We start from the raw sequence: 21,320 nt of genomic DNA, 5'->3' as shown, positions 1-21,320 counted from the left end.
GTCAAGCACCTGTCCGCACGGCACCTCCTAGCCATCAAAAGAGTGAGGTGTGGCATCACGTGAATGGTTAACAGAACACACACAATTTAAATTATACAAAATGTTTGAGATGTTACAGTGGAAGCTATTTGTGTCAAAATGCCTTTGTTAGTTGTTATTCGAGTGCGCCTTCTCTCAAAATGGACACGAAAAATGCCATAGCATGTTGGGTGCCATTCCATTATAGCATGCCAAGTTTCATGAATTTTAGACGAGTTTTGGATTTACTAGAATTTAAAAACAAAGTATCTCAACGTTTTGCCGGCAATCAATAGTGACCTGGTGTTTGAAATTCATTTCCATTTCTTGCATGGGACCTAAGTATGCCCCGAAGGACACATATTTGATTTTTCAACAAATTTACATGCACTGGAGCTTGTGCATGTAGTTCAAATTTGAATTATGCACATGAAATGCCTATAAAACCCACTTAATGTATAAAAAATGTCCAAACGAACCCCGAAAAATTCCAAAAGTAAACACAACACTCCTGTTGTTCTATGTTGACAATATAAAAATTTTGAAAGTAATAAGAGGCAACAGATATCGTTTCGTCCCCAAAGGTGGCACGTTCCCTATCAAAACCATCACGCTTGTTGTGAGAAGCTAAGGTTTGTGAGAAGCTTCTACCCAAACCTGCCTCAAATGGGACAAAAAAAATTACCAGGGCATCTTGATGTCACTCCATGATAGCATGCCAAGTTTCATGAATTTCGGACGAGTTTTGGATTTACTAGAATTTAAAAATCAGGTATCTCAATGTTTTTCCGGCAATCAACACTGCCCTGGTGTTTGAAATTCATTCCCATTTCTTGCATGGGACCTAAGTATGCCCCGAAGGACACAGATTTGATGTTTCAACCAATTTATATGCACTGGAGTTTGTGCATGTAGGTCAAAATTTGAATTATGCACATGAAATGCCTAGAAAATCTAGTTGATGTATAATAATGTCCAAACGAACCCCGAAAAATTCCAAAAATAAAACACAACACTCCTGTTGTTCTATGTTGACACTAGAAAAATTTGAAAGCAATAAGAGGCAATGGATATCGTTTCGTCCCCAAAGGTGGCACGTTCCCTACCGAACCATCACGCTTGTTGTGAGAAGCTAAGGTTTGTGAGAAGCTTATACCCAAACCTGCCCCAAATGGGACAAAAAATTTACCCGCATGTTGATGCCGCTCCATGATAGGATGCCAAGTTTCATGAATTTCGGACGAGTTTTCAATTTACTAGAATTTAGAAACCAGGTATCTCAATGTTTGCGGCCGAGTGGCGGTGGCAGGGTGTTTGAAATTCATTCCCATTCCTTGCATGGGACCTAAGCATGCAACCAAGGACACATATTTGATTTTTCAACTAGTTTATATGGACTGGAGAATGTGCATGTAGTTCAAATTTCAATTACGCACATAAAATGTCTAGAAAACCCAGTTAATGTATAAAAATGTCCAAACGAACATTGAAAAATTCCAAAATTGAACACAACACTCCTATTGTTCTATGTTGACACTCGAAATTTTTTGAAAGCAATAAGAGGCAATGGATATCGTTTCGTCCCCAAAGGTGGCATGTTCCCTACCCAAACCATCATGCTTGTTGTGAGAAGCTAAGGTTTGTGAGAAGCTTATACCCAAACCTGCCCCAAATGGGACAAAAATATTACCACGGTATCTTGATGCCGCTCCACGATAGCATGCCAAGTTTGATGAATTTCGGACGAGGTTTGGATTTACTAGAATTTAAAAATCAGGTATCTCAATGTTTTGCCGGCAATCACACTACTAGGAAAAGGGCTATAGATGGAATTGACACTAATGGTGCACCTGACACGTGGTGCGCCACTACAATATAGCAGTGGTGCACCATGTGCAGGTGCACCATTAGTGTGGAAGACACTAATGGCGCACCAGATACATGGTGCGCCACTAGTAACAATTTTTTTTTCATTTTTCCAAACATACTAATGGCGCATCATGTAGACAGTGCGCCATTACTAGTAAAAACTAGTAATGGCGCACTGTTCACAGGTGCGCCATTACTAAGTTTTTTTCCCTAGCTAACAGTGCACCGCCAGTGGGTGCGCCATTAGTAATCTTCCCCCTAATTCGCTCGATCCCTTCGTCCCTCCCTCCACTTCCCCCCTCGCTCCACACCTGGCCGCTCCGACGACCCCCGCGCCCCGCCTCGCCGTCTTGGGCCTCGCCGCCGACCCACTGCGCCGCCGCCCCACCTACTGCGCCGCCCGTCCCACCCACTGCGCCGCCGCCCGATCTCCTCCGCCCGTAAGCCCCCCTCCTCCTCCGCCCATCCGTCGCCTTCGGCCGCGTGCCCCACCTGCCACCGCCCTCCTCCATTTCACCGCCGATGTTAGGGTTTTGGCCGCCGACGCCGTCTTCCCTCCCCCTTTTAGCCACCGACGCTGCGCTTCGACCTGCTCTCCTCCCCCTCTGACTCCCTCGCCGGCGTCTCAGTCGGGTCCTGCCCCGCTACCCCCTCCGTCTTGGTGAACGACGATGGCGGCACCACCACTGACGCTGGGCTATGGACCTTCCCCCTCCGCCGCTCACGTCCCCGCGCCCTGCGCCCCCCGCCCCGACGGCGGCGTGACCCGAAGGCGCCGCTCATCGGCAAAGACAAGGGTAAGTCCTCCTCCTCGTCTGCCTCCCGTTAACTGTATTTTATCTTCAATTCAGCAGCCTCCATGTGTGGATTTTGGGCAGTAAGATCGCCAGCCACATTAATTGTGTTTTTCTTGCTTTTGGAAGCAGGTCCCCTCATCCAAAGAGGTTGAGAGATCCTCCGGGAAGGTCACCACCCCTCCTCCCCGCCGCCCTCTCCACTGTCGTCCCAGATTAGTTCCTCCTCTCCACTACCACCCCTCCTCAAGCTTCCCGAATGATGTTTGAGGTAATGCCATTCTGCCTTGTCAACCTTACAAAGGACAGATTTGAGGTGACTGTAGTTTGGCATCTTTAGAATTTCACAAAGGTGGATAACCTTCTAATGGCCATAATGTGCCCTACTGTCAAAAAATTCAGTTAGGTACAGTTAGCATCATGTAAGAAAATGGCCATAATGTGCCTTGATAATGATGTATTTTGTCATAAAAATATATAGTGGACTACCATGATAATGACATGCTGCTAGTAGTTACTTCCATGAGTTGTTTTATTGACATCGCACATTTGCAATGGAGTTTTATATATCTTTAGCCACTGTTCATTAACAACAAGTCAGTTTTGTTTATAGTTGAAAGTAAGTGTGTGGTTTGAAATTTTGATCTGATTATGACATCTAGAATTATGTCAGTTTTGTTTTGTAACTAGAAGACCAAAGTGTGTTACTTGTGATCTTCTGATGATGCTACTTGTGATGATGTTGTACTTGTGATGATGCTACTTGTGATCTTCTGAAATGACCCATTGGCGACTTCATTACGCGGGGATAATGATTTTGCAGGTACCCCGAGAGGCCCTTGAGTTTGCCGGAATGTCGATTAACTTCCGTTCCGGCAAATTCGGGTACTCCATATGTCCTATTTTCAGCAAAGGTCATGCTGAAATTTTCCGTGAATTTTAGCATGACTTTGCTAAAAATAGGACATATGGGGTACTTGCGACTAATGCATGGGCCGGGGTATCTTAGTACTTAATTAAGTAGGATCAACTGCCCCTTTATTCTTCCTGCATTAAACCATAGGTTTTAGGGTGCCTTGGTGTCGATAAGAACCTAAATGATGAAAGCTTAGGCTTTTAGGGTGCCTCGGCATCGACAAACCCTAAATGATAAAACCTTGGCTTTTAGGGTGCCTCGGTGTCGATAAGAACCTAAATGATGAAAGCTTAGGCTTTTAGGGTGCCTCGGCGTCGACAAACCCTAAATGATAAAAGCTTAGCTTTTAGGATGCCTCGGTGTCGACAAACCCTAAATGATGTAGTTTTGAATTATGAATGTAGGATATGTCGTCATCGTCATCGGATGATGAAAGTCTCCCGAGGGAGTGCGACTGGTGCCACGACGATCGAGGTCTGTGCGACATGCCTCACCTGGACGATGATCGGCGCTTCAGCATTAAGCTCGAGGAGACCTTCGAAGTTGAAACGGTACACAACGACGACAAGTGTTATTTTCATAATTAAGCATGACTTCAACTATTTCAACGTGTAATTTCATCTTTTACAATTCGAGTATAGCTTATCCCATGCCATGCAAGACGCTATGTCTTGGGAGAGGATGGATTTTCAAGACCATGAAATTTTTGAAGCAAAGAAAATTCACCTAAGGACTCATCATGATGTGGACTTTGAAGTAAATTTGTATAATTCTGAGAGCATAACCAATTTTTGGTTGCAAAAATTGGGAAGCATTTTGCAAGATGTATGGTTTTGATGAGGGTATGCTTATCACCATGGATCTTGGTAATCCTGACATCGACCAAGACAATATGGACATTTGGGCCCTTGTTGATAGCCTCCAGTTCTACCGCTATGTGAGTTTCTCAAACATAGTTATTAGCTAATTTATATTGTTTATTTCAAAATATTTGATAGCTTATTTTTATTGTTCAAAGAATGTGCGAGAGATGGTAGACAAAACCCACTACACTGATGGCTCCGAATTAACAACTTACAAGGAGAAATATCATCTGGTCGGATTTTGTACTGACATTGAGAATTACAATATCCACAATCAAACTCCTCAACATTATGGTAAATACGTGCCACTAGTGCATGTGTTCAACTACGGTAACTACCATGGAGATACCCTGGTAAGATTTTTACTATTACGACATCCGTGCATCTTTTGCATACTTCTAAAACTAGTACATCATTGCTAACTATGAAGTTATTACTATGTTTTTCAATAGATAATCCTAGAGAATTGTGTGCCTCATTTGATGTATCAGAAAGGTAGTCTTAATGTTTTGAACATACAGCCAGGTCATCCTACGAATCTCAACTGTCCATACGAGATTTCTAAAAGAAGTGGAGACATGAAAATCAAAGGATGGAAAAAATGTATGGACAGTCGTAAGGAGGTTCTTGGAAGCAAAAGGAAGCGAAGCGCAAGAATTGGAGACAGGATGATCTCCATTCTCCATAATGAAGAGTCAGGGTCTATATTGTTTTATGCTATTTTACCTTAAATAGGGTATTTAGGTCCTGCCTAATACTGATGATCATGTGCTAACAATTAAGCAGGGTTGGTTCGAGACTTGTAATGTTCTATCTTAGTATTACTTCCGACAAACTCGCTACTCGCGGTCTCGAGACTTGTAATGTTCTATCTTTGTTCGGTCTTTTGAATTCGGAGACTAATATGATGAATTGTATTCGAAGACTAATCTTCTATTGTATTCGATGAATCTGCTCTTGCTGTGGGGTGCTGACTATATTCTGTCCAATAATATATTTTGTAACCTGTACAAAATTCAGAAAAGTAAAAAAAAACTAATATTCATACTAATGGCGCATCACCCCACAGTGCGCCATTAGTATGCCAAATACTAATGGCGCATGGTGGCCTATACTAATGGCGCACGGCGTGGTGCGCTATTAATATACCAGATACTAATGGCGCACCAGTGGTGCGCCATTAGTAAAAAATACTAGTGGCGTGGTACTAGTGGCGCACTAGTAGTGCGCCATTACTAGGCAAAACTGGTGCGCCACTAGTAGGCCTTTTCCTAGTAGTGTCAACAGTGCACTGGTGTTTGAAATTCATTCCCATTTCTTGCATGGGACCTAAGTATGCCCCGAAGGACACAAATTTGATGTTTCAACCAATTTATATGCACTGGAGTTTCTGCATGTAGTTCAAATTTGAATTATGCACATGAAATGCCTAGAAAATCCAGTTGACGTATAATAATGTCCAAACGAACCCCAAAAAATTCCAAAAGTAAAACACAGCACTCATGTTGTTCTATGTTGACACTAGAAAAAATTTGAAAGCAATAAGAGGCAATGTATATCATTTCGTCCCCAAAGGTGGCATGTTCCCTATTGAACCATCACGCTTGTTGTGAGAAGCTAAGGTTTGTGAGACGATTATACCCAAACCTGCCCCAAATGGGACAAAAAATTTACCACGGCATGTTGATGCCGCTCCATGATAGCATGCCAAGTTTCATGAATTTCAGACGAGTTTTCCATTTACTAAAATTTAAAAACCAGGTATCTCAATGTTTGCGGCCGAGTGACGGTGGCAGGGTGTTTGAAATTCATTCTCATTTCTTGCATGGGACCTAAGCATGCAACCAAGGACACATATTTGATTTTTCAACCAGTTTATATGCACTGGAGAATGTGTATGTAGTTCAAATTTTAATTATGCACATAAAATGTCTAGAAATCCCAGTTAATGTATAAAAATGTCCAAACGAACCCCGGAAAATTCCAAAATTGAACACAACACTCCTGTTGTTCTATGTTGACACTCGGATTTTTTTCGAAAGCAATAAGAGGCAACGGATATCGTTTCATCCCCAAAGGTGGCACGTTCCCTACCGAAACCATCACGCTTGTTGTGAGAAGCTAAGGTTTGTGAGAAGCTTATACCAAACCTGCCCCAAATGCGACACAATTTTTATGACGGCATATTGATGCCGCTCCATGATAGCATGCCAAGTTTCATGAATTTCAGACGAGTTTTGGATTTACTAGAACTTAAAAACCTGGTATCTCAAAGTCTGCGGCCGAGTGACGGTGGCAGGGTGTTTGAAATTCATTCCCATTTCTTGCATGGGACCTAAGCATGCAACCAAGGACACATATTTGATTTTTCAACCAGTTTATATGCACTTGAGAATGTGCATGTAGTCCAAATTTGAATTATGCGCATAAAATGCCTGGGAAACCTAGTTAATGTATAAAAATGTCCAAACAAACCCCGAAAAATTTGAAAATTAAACACAACACTCATGTTGTTCTATGTTGACACTCAAAAATTTTTGAAAGCAATAAGAGGCAACGGACATCGTTTCATCCCCAAAGGTGGCACGTTCCCTACCGAAACCATCATGCTTGTTGTGAGAAGCTCTGGTTTGTGAGAAGCTTATACACGAACCTGCCCCAAATGGGACAAAAAGTTTACCCGCATGTTGATGCCGCTCCATGATAGCATGCCAAGTTTCATGAATTTCAGACTAGTTTTCGATTTACTAGAATTTAAAAACCAGGTATCTCAATGTTTGTGGCCAAGTGACGGTGGCAGGGTGTTTGAAATTCATTCCCATTTCTTGCATGGGACCTAAGCATGCTACCAAGGACACATATTTGATTTTTCAACTAGTTTATATGCACTGGAGAATGTGCATGTAGTTCAAATTTCAATTATGCACATAAAATGTCTAGAAAACCCAGTTAGTGTATAAAAATGTCCAAACAAACCCTGAAAAATTCCAGAATTGAACACAACACTCCTGCTGTTCTATGTTGACACTTGAAAATTTTTGAAAGCAATAAGAGGCAACGAATATCGTTTCGTCCCCAAAGGTGGCACGTTCCCTACCGAAACCATCACGCTTGTTGTGAGAAGCTAAGGTTTGTGAGAAGCTTATACCCAAACCTGCCCTAAATGGGACAAATTTTTTACCATGGCATGTTGATGCTGCTCCATGATAGCATCCCAAGTTTCATGAATTTCAGATGAGTTTTGGATTTACTTGAATTTAAAAACCAGGTATCTCAATGTTTGCAGCCGAGTGACGGTGGCAGGGTGTTTGAAATTCATTCTCATTTCTTGCATGGGACCTAAGCATGCAACCAAGGACACAGATTTGATTTTTCAACCAGTTTATATGCACTGGAGAATGTGCATGTAGTTCAAATTTGAATTATGCGCATAAAATGTCGGGGAAACCCAGTTAATGTATAAAAATGTCCAAACGAACCCCGAAAAATTCCGACATTAAACATAACACTCATGTTGTTCTATGTTGACACTCCAAATTTTTTGAAAGCAATAAGAGGCAACGGATATCGTTTCGTCCCCAAAGGTGCCACGTTCCCTACCGAAACCATCACGCTTGTTGTGAGAAGCTCTGGTTTGTGAGAAGCTTATACCCAAACCTGCCCCAAATGGGACAAAATTTTTACCATGACATGTTGATGCCACTCCATGATAACATGCCAAGTTTCATGAATTTCAAACTAGTTTTGGATTTACTAGAATAAAAACCAGGTATATCAATATTCGCGGCCGAGTGACGGTGGCAGGGTGTGTGACATTCATTCCCATTTCTTGCATGGGACCTAAGCATGCAACTGATGACCCACAAGTATAGGGGTTCTATCTTAGTCCTTTCGATAAGTAAGAGTGTCGAACCCAACGAGGAGCAGAAGGAAATGATAAGCGGTTTCCAGCAAGGTATTCTCTGCAAGTACTGAAATAAGTGCTAACAGATAGTTTCGTGATAAGATACTTTGTAACGAGCAACAAGTAACAAAAGTAGATAAAGTGCAGAAAGGTGGCCCAATCCTTTTTGTAGCAAAGGACAAGCCTGGACAAACTCTTATATGATGTAAAGCGCTCCCGAGGACACATGGGAATATCGTCAAGCTAGTTTTCATCACGTTCATATGATTCGCGTTCGTACTTTGATAATTTGGTATGTGGGTGGACCGGTGCTTGGGTACTGTCCTTACTTGGACAAGCATCGCACTTATGATTAACCTCTATTGCAAGCATCCGCAACTACAACAAAAGTATTAAGGTAAACCTAACCATAGCATGAAACATATGGATCCAAATCAGGCCCTTACGAAGCAATGCATAAACTAGGGTTTAAGCTTCTGTCACTCTAGCAACCCATCATCTACTTATTACTTCCCAATGCCTTCCTCTAGGCCCAAATAATGGTGAAGTTTCATGTAGTCGGTGTTCACATAACACCACTAGAGGAGAGACAACATACATCTCATCAAAATATTGAACAAATACCAAATTCACATGACTACTAATAGCAAGACTTCTCCCATGTCCTCAGGAACAAAAGTAACTACTCACAAAGCATAAACATGTTCATAGTCAGAGGGGTATTAATATGCATATAGGATCCGAACATATGATCTTCCACCAATTTAACCAACTAGCATCAACTACAAGGAGTAATTAGCACTACTAGCAACCTACTAGCACCAATCCCGGACTTAGAGACAAGAATTGGATACAAGAGATGAACTAGGGTTTTGAGATGAGATGGTGCTGATGAAGATGTTGATGGAGATTGCCCTCTCCCGATGAGAGGAGCGTTGGTGATGACGATGGCGATGATTTCCCCCTCTAGGAGGGAAGTTTCCCCGACAGAACAGCTCCGCCAGAGCCCTAGATTGGTTCCGCCAAGGTTCCGCCTCGTGGCGGCGGAGTTTCGTCCGAGAAGATGGCTTATGATTTTTTTCCCATCGAAAGACTCCATATAGCAGAAGATGGCCACCGAAGGGCCACCAGGGGGCCCACAAGGTAGGGGGCGCGCCCCCCACCCTCGTGGGCAGGGTGTGGCCCCCCTAGTGAAGTTCTTGCTCTCAGTATTTTTTATATATTTGGAAAACATCTTCCGTGAAGTTTCAGGACTTTTGGAGCTATGCAGAATAGGTCTCTAATATTTGCTCCTTTTCCAGCCCAGAATCCCAGCTGCCGACATTCTCCCTCTTTATGTAAACCTTGTAAAATAAGAGAGAATAGGCATAAATATTGTGACATATTGTGTAATAATAGCCCATAATGCAATAAATATTGATATAAAAGCATGATGCAAAATGGACGTATCAGCAACCAAGGACACATATTTGATTTTTCAACCCGTTTATATGCACTGGAGCATGTGCACGTAGTTCAAATTAGAATTATGCACCTGAAATGCGTACAAAACCAATTTAATGTATAAAAACGTCCAAACGAACCCAGAACAATTCCATTTTTTGATGACACACCTATAGTTGCATGTTCACTACAGATAAAAGTTCTAGCAATTCAAACACCATCCTTCGTAGATGTGACCCCATTACGTAATTCCAATCAAGATGATAAATCAAGTAGATTGCACATAGTTTATTATCACCAACCGTTTGAGATGCAGCACAAAATATCTTGGAGCATCGTCGGTGTATAGTACGCCTATGGCTTATGCGAGAAGGTGCATCGGCTACAGTCCACATCCGGCGTGTCAAGCACACGAGCTCATTCCCCAAATATCATTTCACTGTTCATTCGTCGCTGGTGAAAGATGGGGACGTGGACCCACGTCGTGAGGGCAACTTCGGCAGCCCACTCTGGCGAGAGCGCGGCCGCAACCGCCAGGCGCGTGCTAACAAGCTTCGTGAGGGCGACCGCAGTCTGCGTCCGGGCGGCCAAGGCAGCCCAAACGGCCGTTGTTGCTTCTCAGGCGGCGACAACAACATCTGCCTCGGGGATAGCAACTGGCGAGAGTGGCACAGCAGCTCTCCGTTTCGCAGCGGCGGCCTTAGCCCTGATGGAGGCCGCCCACTACCATGTCGAGGCCGTCCACGCCCAGCTCGTGGCGGTCACCGCACAAATCGAACGAAGCTTCTTCGACAACGGTCAGCAACCCACGGCCAAAGAGCTGACAATCGTCGAGAGCGTTCGAGCAGCCGTCCATTCCTCCACCGCATACCTTGCATCAATGGAGCCCTTCCACGCCTAGATCGCGTCCACCCACGCCCAGCTTGTGGCGGCCTTTTCCAAAGAGATGGCGGACGCGGATGTCGAGATGCTTGCCGAGTATGGTGCGATGGATGCCATGGAGCCCCTTCCCTAGGAGACCGTCGGGCGGGAGCTGGACATGGAGGCGGCGGCGGAGATCGACGAGCACCAGCCGTAGTAGTACTTTTTGTTTTGTTTAATTAAGAGCGTCGGTCTTTAATTTGTTAGAGTAATGTTTAGGTCAGCTAGCTCTGTTTAATTGCCGAACTTGCGCGATTAAGAAGTTAGTCTCCTTTGTGACGTGGATGACCACTGTAACCAGGGAAATTCGAACCAAAAATTTTGACGTTCAAACTCAACACACACGGGTTAAGCTATTTGAATCGTTTGTGAGTTCACATATCGTACACAGTTCTGAATAAGGGACCGTGTCTGATGACACTTTGCGCACGAGTTTTTTCGCTGAAGCGATTCCAAATTTTCGGCTTCTGCGGAAATATCTACCTCCCCGCCCCCTCCCCCTTACCAAAAGCCACATTTCCCCTGTTTCCTCCTTCCTTTCGAAGTTGAAACCTTCACTCCTTGTTTGCAGCGCCGCCTCCTCACCGGCGACTCTCCTCCACGCTACTCGGCCTCGCCTATCCAGGCAGGTAATCCACACCCAACCCCCATCCTCCTTCTCCTTCCACATCCCACATGCCCCGACCGCCGGCGCGACACCTTCCACCCAAATCACCGACCCCTCCCCCAAATAAGCGACACCCTAAGCCATGGTGCGTGCAGTATAGCCAGGATCCCAAGAACCATTTGGCAGCGGAGAAGCAAATCGCGACCGCACGCGCGAATGAAGTCGTGATGGATGCCATTCGTGTCGACCCCTAGATCTTGGAGGAGCACCTCGTCGTCGAGGCCACCGTCGACGCCTCGTGCACCGACGATGTGACGCGGTTAGCTGTTTGGTTCAATTCTGCAATGTGATGTTAAATTGTTGTGGGTGCATTCTTTTATTGTATACCATGTGAGAAATAAATCTAATTTGGCTATACTAAATACATGAGAAACAAATACAATTGCTATATTTCCGTGTTGTTAAGCATGCTTGGTTTGACTAACTGTCTGATCTTCTATTAGGAGTATGTTATATTGTGCAATGTGGTGCTCAGTTAACGTTTAGTTCATTTGTTGTGGTGTTTAGTTAACTGTTTTGTTTGGTTCAATTCTGCAATGTGATGTTCAATAGTTGTGGGTGCATTCTGTTATTGTATACCATTCGAGGAATAAATTGAATTTGGATGTAGTAAATACATGACAAAAAATACAATTGCTATATTTCCAAGTTGTTAAGCATGCTTGGTTTGGTTAACTGTTTGAACTTCTATTAGGAGTATGTTATATTGTGCAATGTGGTGCTCAGTTAATGTTTGGTTCATTTGTTGTGGTGTTTAGCTAACTACTTGGTTCAATTCTACACTACGATGTCCAATTGTCATGGGTAGAATTTTGTATTGTTGTGCATGTGAGTAATAAATCGAATTTGGCTACACTTAATACATGAGAAACATATACAAGTGCTATATTTCCTAGTTATTAATCATGCTTGGTTTGGAAAAATGGGTTTTCCATGTGGCTTGAATTAATCTGATGAATCCGCAATGTGCTTATTTTTCATCAACATATTTTATGGATAGCATGCGAACTCTTACTTAACTTGATGACTAACTACCTTATATGTGTTGCAGGGAAACAATGGGAAGCACTGAGGTTTACAATCGAGGTTAGCACGTGCATGGTCCGTTGTCTAATAGCACATTATTGGGCAATTGCAGGAACCATTCTAATAATTAGGTTTTTAACAATTTGGTCTTGCACATGTAGGTCCTGCTGTCAGAGGTTTTGACCCACTGTTTGACCCTTTTTCATATGGGGAAATGAGTTATCCATGAATATCAGTCAAGTCAAGAAACTCAGAAAGATTGTTAGGATAAAGAAATTAGTGACGAAAAACAACAGATCTTTGTCTGCACAATGAAGAAGACATTAGTTCACCACAGGATGGTACTAACTATTATACCTTGCCTTTTTCATTCCTTTGCCCCATTTCCAATATAGAGAAGATATTTATGCACATCCTTGTTTCCAGGCCTTTCCAAAGCATTTCACTGATGATTACCTCTCAAACCACCTGTATGGTCAGGAGGCGAGGAAGGTATTCATACAACACCCACGGTTCAATCTTGAAGTGTTCTTGAAGAGGACGACGGATGGACGGTCAATCATCCACTGGCACTAGCCTAAAGTTACAAAGACCTTCAACATAAATGAAGGCTCAATATTCGCCTTCTGCTTCAGCAGTTTTCCAGATGAGATACATCTGTCTATGTACCGTCTATGATGATAATTTCAAAAGGTTATAGATGTTGCATGTGAAACTTGGTCCTGGTGTATTGTGTAATGGGGTAGCTGAGTGCTGAAGCTATATGATGTTGTACTCTGATATATTTCAATTATGAAAATGAAATATATTGTGTGCTTAATATGAAATGTCAATTAGATTAATAAATGGATTATGAATAGTCGGATAATTAGCCTACTAATTGGGTTTTGCTATTGCAAACGGTTGTTGAAAAAATACGGTGGGCGATGACCTCAGGCAACGCACACAGTTTCTAGAAATAAACCGTGTTGGATCAATGAACAATCACACACGACTTTCTCTTGAAAACTGTTTGCGTTAGGCCACCTTGCGCAAACGTTTACCACATAAAAATTGTGTGTGATGGATAGCCTTTGCCACACAGTTTCTTCTACGGACCGTGTGTGATGCATTCAATAACGCAAACGATTTGACGGGAAAAACTGTGTGTGATGTACCTGTGAACGGAAATGTTTTCCTTGGAGTGACTGTGTGGGATGTACATACGAACGGAAACGTTTAGTGGGGACTGACTGTGTGGGATGTACTTGTGATCGGAAACAATTTCGCATTATAATTGTATTTTTTAGCTCTATTGTATGTATTTCCGTATTTGAGCGCTCACCGGTCACACACGACCTCATTTTGCTGAGAGTGTGTGCCAGGAGGGCATATCCCTGACGGTTTCTGGGTCGTGTGGGAAGGACCCCCCTATCGCCCACACTCACTTGGCGACGGTTCCAAATGCCGTCGCGAAAAGGGGTTAAAACCCGTTTGTATAGGACCGACACGTACCAGTGCATAGGAGGGGAGCACACCAGCCCACAAGGGGTGGCGCCCCCCCCCCCAAGGAAGGAGGCCGAGTGGGAGAAGGGAAAGAGGGGTTCCGCCCCCCTTCCTTCTCTCCTTCCTCTTCCCTTTCCCCCCCTCCAGAAATATGGAAGGGGGGAGGCCGAATTGGGGAGGACCCCAAGTAGGATTCCTCCTACTTGGGGTGCACCATTGCTGCTCCCCTCCTCCCACCTATATATATGTGGGCAAGGGGCGCCTAGAACACACAACAACAATCATTAGCCGTGTGCGGCGCCCCCCTCCACAGTTTACACCCCCGGTCATAGTTTTGCGGTGCTTATGCGAAGCCCTGCGAGAATCACTTCACCATCACCGTCACCACGCCATCGTGCCGACGGAACTCATCTACTACCTCGACACCTTGCCGGATCAAGAAGGCAAGGGACGTGATGACCCACAAGTATAGGGGATCTATCATAGTCCTTTCGATAAGTAAGAGTGTCAAACCCAACGAGGAGCAGAAGGAAATAACAAGCGGTCTTCAGCAAGGTATCCTCTGCAAGCACTGAAATTATCGGTAATAGATAGTCTTGTGATAACATAAAGTGTAACGGGTAACAAGTAATAAAAGTAAAGAAGGTGTAGCAAGGTGGCCCAATCCTATGTGTAGCAAAGGACAAGCCTGGACGAACTCTTATATAAAGCAAAGCGCTCCCGAGGACACATGGGAATTACTATCAAGCTAGTTTTCATCATGCTCATATGATTCGCGTTCGTTACTTTGATAATTTCATATGTGGGTGGATCGGTGCTTGGGTGCTGCCCTTCCTTGGACAAGCCTCCCACTTATGATTAACCCCTCTCGCAAGCATCCGCAACTACGAAAGAAGAATTAAGGTAAACCTAACCATAGCATGAAACATATGGATCCAAATCAGTCCCTTACGAAGCAATGCATAAACTAGGGTTTAAGCTTCTGTCACTCTAGCAACCCATCATCTACTTATTACTTCCAAATGCCTTCCCCTAGGCCCAAACAATGGTGAAGTTTCATGTAGTCGATGTTCACATAACACCACTAGAGGAGAGACAACATACATCTCATCAAAATATCGAACGAATACCAAATTCACATGATTACTTATAACAAGACTTCTCCCATGTCCTCGGGAACAAACATAACTACTCACAAAGCATATTCATAATCATAATTAGAGGAGTATTAATTATCATTAAGGATCTGAACATATGATCTTCCACCGGATAAACCAACTAGCATCAACTACAATGAGTAATCAACACTACTAGCAACCCACAGGTACCAATCTAAGGTTTTGGGACCAAGATCGAATACAAGAGATGAACTAGGGTTTGAGAGGAGATGGTCTTTGTGAAGATGTTGATGGAGATTGACCTCTCTCGATGAGAGGATCGATGGTGATGATGATGACAACGATTTCCCCCTCTCGGAGGGATGTTTTCCCGGAAGAACAGCTCCGCTGGAGCCCTAGATTGGTTCTGCCAAGGTTCCGCCTCAAGAAGGCGGTGCTTCATCCCAAAAGCTTCTTCTTGATTTTTTTTCCATGTCAAAACACACCATATAGCTAAAGATGGGCACCGGAGGCCTGCCAGGGGCCCACAAGGTCGTGGGGTGAGCCTTCCACCCTTGTGGTCGGCTGGTGGCCCCCCTCTGGTACTTTCTTCGCCCAATATTTTTTATATATTCCAAAAATAAGCTCCATGATGTTTCAGGACTTTTAGAGCTGTGTAGAATAGGTCTCTTTTATTTGCTCCTTTTCTAGTCCAGAATTCTAGCTGCCGGCATTCTCCCTCATCATGCAAACCTTATAAAATAAGAGAGAATAGGCATAAGTATTGTGATATAATGTGTAATCACAACCCATAATGTAATAAATATCAAAATAAAAGCATGATGCAAAATGGACGTATCAACTCCCCCAAGCTTAGACCTCGCTTGTCCTCAAGCGAATGCCAATATCGATAAGTATGTCCACATGTTTAGAGATAGAGGTGTCGATAAAATAAAATATGGACGGGAGGGCATCATGATCATCTTTAGAAAAACAACATATATTATCATATAGAGAGGCGATTTCCTATGCATGGTGGTAGCTATGCACGCATGGTGGCACCTACACACCCTTTGGCATAAATGCCTTTTTTGACATATGAGGTGTCGCTGTGTCGGGTTTCTGATCAGATTGGCACAAGTGCATTTTTCTCGTATAGAAATGACTTTTTCTCACTTCTCTTTGTCTTTTTATTTCCCTTTTTACACAAGTGCCTCTTCGTTGTGTAGAAAGAGCCTTTTCTCACTTCTCTTAGTCTTTTTGCTTGCCTTTTTTTGGCATAATTGCATGATTGCTTGCCTGGCTGGTCCAAAGTCACGTTATTTTTGTTATGGAATTATTTTTCATAGTCCAAAATAATTTATGAAAATAATTAGAGATAAATATTGGGGCATGCGTAGCTATAATCATGAGTAGCAAATTATTTCTCTTATCATATAATTTCTTATGCTAAAGTAACAATTCGTTCACAAAGTAAAGTATGAATCATTAACTTTATTGAAAACTAACAAACTATTATCTCAGTCATTGGGGCAATTGCAATTTATCATACATATCGTTCACAAAGTAAAGTATGATCATACATATTTAAAGAGCAAATTTTATTGCTTCCACCGATGACAACTTACTTGAAGGATCTTACTCAATCCATAGGTAGGTATGGTGGACTCTCATGGCAAAACTGGGTTTAGGGATGTTTGGAAGCACAAGTAGTATATCTACTTGGTGCAAAGAATTTGGCTAGCATGAGAGGGGAAGGCAAGCTCAACATGTTGGATGATCCATGACAATATAACTTCTATTCAGATATAAGCAAACATAACTCATTATGTTGTCTTCCTTTTCCAACATCAACTTTTTATCATGTCATAGTTTAATGAGTGCTCACAATTACAAAAGATGTCCAAGATAGTATATTTATATGTGAAGCCTCTCTTTCTTTATTACTTCCTATTAATTGCAACAATGACCAAAACTATGTTTGTCAACTCTCAACAACTTTTATTGATCATACTCTTTATATGTGAAGTCATTACTCTCCATAATATTAATATATGATCTTTTTATTTCTTTTTATTCTTTCTTTATTTAATTCCCTCAAGATCATAGCAAGAAAGCAAAGCCCTTAACTCAAAACTACTCTTTATTATATATCTCACGAACTTGATTACATAGAGGGAACATAAGGCAAAACTCGAAGCTATATCATACTAAAACTTTATTCTAATAGATCAAGATATAACCAAAAGGATCGAACTAAGAAAAATGATAAAGATAGAGGTGTGATGATGATACGATAACGGGGCACTCCCCAAGCTTGGCAGTTGCCAAGGGGAGTGCCCATATCCATATATTTAGGTCTCTTTCTTTGGACGTGGTGATGTGATATTCTTGGTGATGATGCCTCTTAGGATATGGTTCTCTTCCTCGAGCTTATTGATTTGCTGCTTAAGATCCATTACTTCCTTGGGAAGTTTACCCGTGAAAGCTAGAGCTCCATCAACCCATGGGTGTTTCCTTGCTGCAGGAGAAAAAACAACACTCTTTCTCATGTTTTCATAAGAGAGAAATCTAGCATTGGGAGGAATAACCGAATTTGGTATTGCTGAGCTCTGAAGTTCCTCCAGCCTGAATATGGTTTGAAGACGAGAGGTAACTTCTTGATCCTCCTCCATGGCGTCCACTCTTTTTAAGTCAGCCTCCATCTCTTCCTTTGTTGCTGGCCCAAAGTGGTTAGATTGTTGTATGTTCTTGGACCTGGTGCCGGGTGAGATACCCGACTCTCCCCGACCGACTCTTGCAAAGACATCTTGCTCCAAATCTGCTGCAGGAACAACTCAAAATGAAAACAAAGGATTCTGTCGTGGTACTGTGGGCAAAACCTTCGGGAGATTATATAATGAATTTTTACCGACCATAAGAAGTATTGTGCAGGAAATCAGAGTCCAGAGGGCACACGAGGTGGCCACAAGGTCGGGGGGGGGGGGGGCCTCCACCCTTGTGGCTGCCTCATGTCTCTTTCAGACTACTTTTAATTTTCCTAATTTTTTAAATATTCCAAAACAGAGAAAATTTATCATTGGAAATGTTTTGGAGTCGGTTTACTTACCGTACCACATACCTATTCCTTTTCAGAGTCTGAAATGTTCTGGAAAGTATCCCTTATGTCCTCCTCCGGTGTTACGGTATCAATTACATTGGTCTCAACACTTATGAGAGTACCTGAGATATAATGTCTGAGTCTTTGACCGTTTACCACCTTCAGCATTGTTAATTTATATGGCACCCGAACGGTAGACCTCCTCGATGATGTAAGAGCCTTCCCATTTAGAGAGAAGCTTTCCTGCAAAAAATCTTAAACAAGAGTTGTATAGCAAAACATGATCACCTACATTAAACTCACTCTTTTGTATCCTTTTATCATGCCATCTTCTAACTTTTTCTTTAAACAACCTGGCATTCTCATAGGCTTGGGTTCTCCATTCATCAAGTGAGATAATGTCAAATAACCTCTTCTCACCGGCAAGTTTAAAATTGTAATTGAGCTCTTTAATAGCCCAATATGCCTTATGTTCTAGTTTGAGAGGTAAGTGACATGTTTTTCCATAAACCATTTTATACGGAGACATACCCATAGGATTCATATAAGCAGTTCTATAAGCCCACAAAGCATCATCAAGTTTCTTAGACCAATTCTTTCTAGATCTATTAACAGTCTTTTGCAAAATTAATTTAATCTCTCTATTTCTCAATTCTACTTGACTACTAGACTGAGGATGATATGGAGATGCAATTCTATGGTTGACATCATATTTAGCAAGCATTTTATAGAAAGCACCATGAATAAAATGTGAACCACCATCAGTCATTAAATATCTAGGGACTCTAAACCTCGAAAAAATAACTTCTTTAAGCATCTTAATAGAAGTGTTATGATCAACACTACTAGTTTGAATAGCTTCTACCCACTTAGTAATGTAATCAACAGCAACTAAAATATGTGTATACCCATTAGAGGAAGGAAAAGGTCCCATATAATCAAAGCCCCAAACATCAAATGGTTTATAACAAGTGAATAGTTCATAGGCATTTCCTGACGTCTACTAATATTACCAATTCTTTGACAATGATCACAAGACAAGACAAACTTATGGGCATCTTTAAAGAGAGTGGGCCAATAGAAACCGGATTCCAATACCTTATGTGTAGTTCTATCTCCAGCGTGGTGTCCTCCGTAAGACTCGGAGTGGCATTTGTGTAGGATATGTTCCTGTTCATGCTTAGGTACACAACATCTAATAACACCATCTACTCCTTCTATATAAAGGTGTGGGTCATCCCAGAAGTAATGCCTTAAATCATAGAAAAACTTTTTCTTTTGCTGGTATGTGAAACTAGGTGGTATAAATTTAGCAACAATCTACTTAGCATAATCAGCATACCATGGAGTATTATGTGAGGCATTTATGACATTTAATTGTTCATCAGAAAAGCTATTATCAATAGGCAGTGGGTCATTAAGAACATTTTCTAACCTAGACAAGTTGTCTGCAACGGGGTTCTCGGCTCCCTTTCTATCAATAATATGCAAATCAAATTCTTGTAGCAAGAGAACCCATCTAATAAGTCTAGGTTTGGCATCTTTCTTTTCCATCAGATATTTAATAGTAGCAAGATCAGTGTGAATAGTTACTTTGGAATCAACAATATAAGGTCTGAACTTATCACATGCAAATACAACTGCTGAAAATTCTTTTTCAGTGGTAGCATAATTTCTTTGGGCACTATCTAGAGTTTTAGTAGCATACTGAATAACATTTAATTTCTTATCAACTCTTTGTCCTAAAACGCCACCAACAGCTTAATCACTAGCATCACACATAATTTCAAAGGGTAAATTCCAATCAGGTGGTTGAACAATAGGTGTAGAAATCAAGGCTTTCTTAAGTATTTCAAATGCTTCTACACAATCATCATCAAAAACAAAAGGAACATCTTTTTGCAAGATATTAGTGAGAGGCCTAGAAATTTTAGAGAAGTCTTTAATAAACCTCCTACAGAAACTAGCATGACCAAGGAAACTTCTTATACCTTTGATATCTTTAGGACACAACATCTTTTCAATAGCATCTACTTAAGCTTTATCAACGTCTTTCAGAAATTTTATGCCCCAAGACAATACCTTCATTAACCATAAAGTGGCACTTCTCCCAATTCAATACAAGATTAGTTTCTTCACATCTCTGCAAAACTCGATCAAGGTTGCTTAAGCAATCATCAAAAGAAGTTCCGTAAATGGAGAAATCATCCATGAAAACCTCAACAATCTTTTCACAGAAGTCAGAGAATATAGCAGTCATACATCTTTGAAAGGTAGCAGGTGCATTACATAAACTAAAAGGCATATGTCTATATATAAGCAAAGGTACCAAAAGGGCAAGTAAAAGTGGTTTTCTGTTGATCATCTTTTGACACAGGTATTTGAGAGAAACCAGAATAACCATCTAGAAAGCAAAAATGTGTATGCTTGGATAATCTTTCTAGCATTTGATCAATAAAAGGTAGAGGGTAATGATATTTTCTAGTAGCTTTATTTAATTTGCGAAAATCAATTACCATTCTATAACCTATAACAATTCTTTGTGGAATCAATTCATTCTTATCATTAGGAACTACAGTAATATCTCCCTTCTTAGGGACACAATGAACAGGGCTTACCCATTGACTATCAACAATAGGATAAATTATACCTGCCTCCAGAAGCTTTAGTATTTCATTTCTTGCCACTTCGTTCATCTTAGGATTTAACCGTCGTTGCTGATCAACAACCGGTTTAGCGTCTTTCTCAAATTTAATTTTGTGCTGACATAGAGTGGGACTAATGCCCTTAAGATCATCAAGAGTATATCCAATAGCGACACGGTGCTTCTTCAGAGTTTTCAATGATTTCTTTTCTTCATACTCTGAAAGGTTAGCACTAATAATAACATGATATATTTTCTTTTCATCAAGATAAGCATATTTCAGAGTATCAGGTAATGGTTTAAGCTCAAACACGAGATCACCCTTAGGTGGAGCAGGATCTCCAAGGATTTCAACAAGCAAATTGTGCTTCATAATAGGTCCCTGGTTAAAGAATACTTCATCTATTTCCCTTCTTTCATTCATAAACATATCATTTTCATGGTCTAGCAAATATTGTTCTAAAGGATCATTAGGAGGCACAGCAATAGAAGCAAGACAAATAATTTCATCTTTACTGCACTGGTGCGCTTCGGTCCTAAACAAACAGTTTTTTACCCCTTTCCGCAATGGCA

This window comes from Triticum aestivum, chromosome 4A (assembly GCF_018294505.1).
Source record: "Triticum aestivum cultivar Chinese Spring chromosome 4A, IWGSC CS RefSeq v2.1, whole genome shotgun sequence".
Taxonomy (NCBI): Eukaryota; Viridiplantae; Streptophyta; class Magnoliopsida; order Poales; family Poaceae; genus Triticum; species Triticum aestivum.
Note: the sequence above shows the minus strand (reverse complement) of the source record.